Here is a 5002-nt window from a genome sequence, read left to right as displayed (position 1 = left end):
GCCCTGCTGCCCAGCCCTCACGGCCCTTTGCGCCCTGCTGCCCAGCCCTCACGGCCCTTTGCGCCCTGCTGCCCAGCCCTCACGGCCCTTTGCGCCCTGCTGCCCAGCCCTCACGGCCCTTTGCGCCCTGCTGCCCAGCCCTCCCTCTGCCTAATCACAGGACAGTTCACAGTGGCCTGTTCACCTCCCAGCCGGACTCCGGGAGGAAGCGGTAACACCCAGGGGAGACCCAAGCGCTCCACGGGGAGGATGCGCGGATGGACGACACTGGAACTGAACTCTGAACTCCGACCCCCCCTGAGCTGCAACGCCATGGCGCTAATCTCTGCTCTCCAATGGGTTATCTCCCGTTCTCCCTCAAAACGCAAAGTTTAGTTTGGAATGTCTAGAACCAACTGCTGGGCCCCTACAAGCAACAGCAGCATACTAAACTGATCCCGTCACCCACCTCACCCCAGTACCGGGCTGGTGGCAGGGAAGTGACTTCTTAAAAATCAAAATAAACCTTATTTGTAATTGAAATACAGTTGTGTGCAGAAATCTTAGCCACATTTATAGTTTACAGCTAGGGAGCCCCAGACTTTTGCACCGTATTGTAGCAATTTTTTTGTATTCAACTGCACTGCTGCCACAAAACAAAAACAAATTTCATGACACGTGAGTGATGATAAACCTGATTCTGATCTGGGTCTCTATTGTGGACCGAGAGTAGGAAGGGGACAGGGAGAGGGAAATCGTGGTTGGGGAAAAGGGGAAGGGAATGGGAAGCACCAGAGAGACATTCTGTAACGATCAATAAATCAATTGTTTGGAATCAGATGACCTTGTCTGGTGTCTCAGGGCTGGGGGTGTCTGCACCCCCGACCCCTGGCACTCCTTCTCTGCCACCCCTCCCACACCCCTCCCCTGGCACTCCACCCTCACCATTCCCAACATCCTTTGCTCCCACCAGATTTACAAACTCGCTCTCCGCTCCACTTTGACAAATACAGTACTGTGTATATACGTGTGTCTGCTTAAGACTTTTACACAGTGCTATATATTTACAAGAAAAAACCTGTAATGCCTTTTCATTCTTTACATTCAAGATTGTTTAAAGTCATTTCCAGTGCACAAGCATAAAGCAGAATGAAACAATTATTACTGTAGATCCGATTCAGCACAAAAAAAGCCCAATAAGAGAAAGAGCACATTAATAATAATAAAACACAATAAATATAAATACATAAGATAGCTTATATAAGATTGATTGTCAAACATAGTCTCACCTGTCAGTGTACTCCTTCCCCCCTCTCCCACCCACCCACCTGCCCCCTCACCTGGTCTCACCTGTCATCTACCAGTTTGTACTATTCCCCCTTCTCCCACCCACCCACCTGCCCCCTCACCTGGTCTCACCTGTCATCTACCAGTTTGTACTATTCCCCCTCTCCCACCCACCCACCTGCCCCCTCTCCCATCCACCCACCTGCCCCCTCTCTCACCCACCCACCTGCCCCCTCACCTGGTCTCACCTGTCAGAGTACTCCTCCCCCTCTCCCACCCAGCCACCTGCCCCCTCACCTGTCAACTTGTCCTCCTCCTCTTCCCCCCCCCACTCCCCGACTTTTTATTCTGGCACCTTCCCCCTTTCCTTTCCAGTCCTGCTGAAACTGCCCGTGGTTACGATCTGCAGTACCAGTGATAAACCGGCCGTTGGTTATTCGTTTCCGGCCTCCAGCAGGGGCTCACAGACCCCTCCTGCAGGCTGATGGGCTTCACCGAGGGGTCTGTGGGCCCTAGGTCTGGCCGTGGCCCCTCTGCGGGGGGGACTCCGGTTCCTGGCGGGGTCCGAAGCAGGTCGCCAAGCCAGACACTGAACCGAATAAGGGGGGGTGGGGCAGGGGGAGTGGCAGATGAGGGGCGGGCGTCAGATCTCCCCCACACTTACCTTGCTTAGAATGTGAATCATATCCCCACGCTTGAAGGACAGCTCGTCTTCCTCGTCGCCTGCGCAATCCCAAAGGCCCAGGTAGCAGTCTTCGTAACTGACGTCGGCAATCCCTTCACAGAAACACACAAGCACAGAGAGACTCTGAGGCGGCACGGAGACTTAATCTGCCTTTACTAACGAGCCAACAGGGCGCTAAGTGGGGTGTGTGGCAGGTGGTAATTGAAAGGACAGAGGACGGGGCAGCAGAGGTGAGCTTCGAGCACTTTAACCACAGCCACCTTCTCCCAGCTACAACCAGCCCACGCTTGTACGCTCATTACGCAGGCCTTAATCATCTTCTAAAGGGCTCTGAAGGCAAGTGTGACCAGCCACAGCCTCGCTTCTGCTGGCTCTGAGATCCCCGGGCCTGGGACTGCCTCGAAACTACGCAGCCTTGGCTGGGGAGTCACAGGGTAGCATGTCTGATCAGGGAGGGGTCAAAAGAGCCAGGGCTTTTTCTCCCCAGAAGAGAGACGGTGACTTGAGGGAGGTGTGTAAGGTGACAGTAGGGAGGTGTGTAAGGTGATGTGAGGGAGGTGTGTAAGGTGACTTGAGGGAGGTGTGTAAGGTGACAGTAGGGAGGTGTGTAAGGTGACAGTGGGGAAGTGTGTAAGGTGACGAGGGAGGTGTGTAAGGTGACAGTAGGGAGGTGTGTAAGGTGATGTAAGGGAGGTGTGTAAGGTGACTTGAGGGAGGTGTGTAAGGTGACAGTAGGGAGGTGTGTAAGGTGACAGTGGGGAAGTGTGTAAGGTGATGAGGGAGGTGTGTAAGGTGATTTGAGGGAGGTGTGTAAGGTGACAGTAGGGAGGTGTGTAAGGTGACAGTGGGGAGGTGTGTAAGGTGACGTGAGGGAGGTGTGAAAGGTGATGTGAGAGAGGTGTGCAAGGTAACGAAGGAGGTGTGTAAGGTGATGAGGGAGGTGTGCAAGATTTGAGGGAGGTGTGCAAGGTGACGAGGGAGGTGTGTAAGGTGATGAGGGAGGTGTGCAAGGTGACGAGGGAGGTGTGTAAGGTGATGAGGGAGGTGTGCAAGGTGACGAGGGAGTTGTGTAAGGTGATGAGGGAGGTGTGCAAGGTGACGAGGGAGTTGTGTAAGGTGACGAGGGAGGTGTGTAAGGTGATGAGGGAGTTGTGTAAGGTGATGAGGGAGGTGTGTAAGGTGATGAGGGAGGTGTGCAAGATTTGAGGGAGGTGTGCAAGGTGACGAGGGAGGTGTGTAAGGTGATGAGGGAGGTGTGCAAGGTGACGAGGGAGGTGTGTAAGGTGATGAGGGAGGTGTGCAAGGTGACGAGGGAGTTGTGTAAGGTGATGAGGGAGGTGTGCAAGATTTGAGGGAGGTGTGCAAGGTGATGAGGGAGGTGTGCAAGGTGATGAGGGAGGTGTGCAAGGTGACGAGGGAGTTGTGCAAGGTGACAAGAGTGTATTAGGAGCCTCCTGGTCCTCATCAAGTGGACACTGAGTGGACGTCCATGCCTTCTGCTGCTGCAGTCCGTCCACTCCAAGGTTCGAGGTGTCGGGTGCTCAAAGCTGCTCTTCTGCACGCCACCGTTGTGGTTATTCGAGTTACTGCCGTCTTCCTGTCAGCTTGAGCCCGTCCGGCCATTCTCCCCTCTGACTGGGGGGTCAGAACTGCCACTGACTGAATGTTTTTCAGTTTCTCGCACCATTCTGCATGTGGGTGAAACTCCCGGGAGCTCAGCATTTTCAAACCACCGCGTCTGGCACCAACAATCACTCCACGGTCAGAGTCACTCTGATCACATTTATTCCCCACCGTTTCTGAGCAACAACTGAACCTCTTGACCACGTCTGCGTGCTTTTAAGCGTTGAGTTGCTGCCACACGATTGGTTCAAGTCAAGTCAAGTCACTTTTACTGTCATTTCGACCATAACTGCTGGTACAGTACATAGTAAAAATGAGACAACGTTTTTCAGGACCATGGTGTTACATGACACAGTACAAAAACTAGACTGAACTACGTAAAAAAACACCGAGAAAGCTACACTAGACTACAGACCTACACTGGACTGCATAAAGTTCATCAAAAAAACAGTGCAGGCATTACAATAAATAATAAACAGGACAATAAGGCAGTAAGGTGTCAGTCCAGACTCTGGGTATTGAGGAGTCTGATAGCCTGGGGGAAGAAACTGTTACACAGTCTGGTCGTGAGAGCCCGAATGCTTCCGAGCCTTTTCCCAGACAGCAGGAGGGAGAAGAGTTTGTATGAGGGGTGTGTGGGGTCCTTCATAATGCTGTTTGCTTTGCGGATGCAGTGTGTGGAGTAAATGTCCGTGATGGTGGGAAGAGAGACCCCGATGATCACTATCCGCTGCAGGGTCTTGCGATCCGAGACGGTGCAATTCCCGAACCGGGCGGTGATGCAGCTGCTCAGGATGGGTAGATATCTGCGTTAATGAGCAAGTGTACGGGTGCACCCGATCAGGTGGCGGCTGGGAGCGGGTCAGAGTCCTGACGACAGGACTGGACCCGAAACGTCGGCTGTTTACTCCTCTCCATAAGACACTGCCCAACCTGCCCAGTTGCTCCAGCATTTTGTGTGTGTTTTGCTCTGGATTTCCAGCACCTGCACAATCTCCTATGTTTGTAGATTGAGTAGACAGCCGGAGACCGTCCCCAGGGTGGCAGAGGGCACAGTTCTAAGGTGATCGGAGGGAAGGATACTGGCTGGGAGTTGTGAGAGATGAGTTCTTCGTCCTTAGAGATTGGTGGGCATTTGAAACTTTATTGGTCACGTGTACATGGGACCCACTGATAGGTAGAAAGTTAGGTATGTAGATAGTTAGATAGGTGGATAGGCAGATAGAGAGATAGATAGAGAGATAGATAGATAGATAGATGAGTAATCTTGGGTAAAGATGAGTCTGAGTACAGAGAGGAAATTAAGAACCTGGTGGCATGGTGGGAAGACAATAACCTATCCCTCAACGTCAGCAAGACGAAGGAATTGGTTGTTGACTTCAGAAGGAGTAGCGGACTGCACAACCCCATCTACATGGGTGGTGCGCA

The 5002-nt window shown here is 52.6% G+C and overlaps 1 long non-coding RNA gene across 1 annotated transcript in view; it reads right to left on the bottom strand.

Moving 5' to 3' along the window:
• The window catches only part of LOC132385644 (uncharacterized), a 45256-nt gene extending 43192 nt beyond the window's left edge, over nucleotides 1–2064 (bottom strand). Inside the window, exon 1 of the long non-coding RNA XR_009509219.1 lies at nucleotides 1931–2064. This is a non-coding gene — a long non-coding RNA (uncharacterized LOC132385644). The remainder of the gene's footprint in view (nucleotides 1–1930) is intronic.
• Nucleotides 2065–5002: the final 2938 nt, after the last annotated feature.

The sequence above is a fragment of the Hypanus sabinus genome, assembly GCF_030144855.1.
Source record: "Hypanus sabinus isolate sHypSab1 chromosome X1 unlocalized genomic scaffold, sHypSab1.hap1 SUPER_X1_unloc_4, whole genome shotgun sequence".
NCBI classification, from domain to species: domain Eukaryota; kingdom Metazoa; phylum Chordata; class Chondrichthyes; order Myliobatiformes; family Dasyatidae; genus Hypanus; species Hypanus sabinus.
Note: the sequence above shows the minus strand (reverse complement) of the source record. Positions and strands in the feature narration are given on the sequence as shown.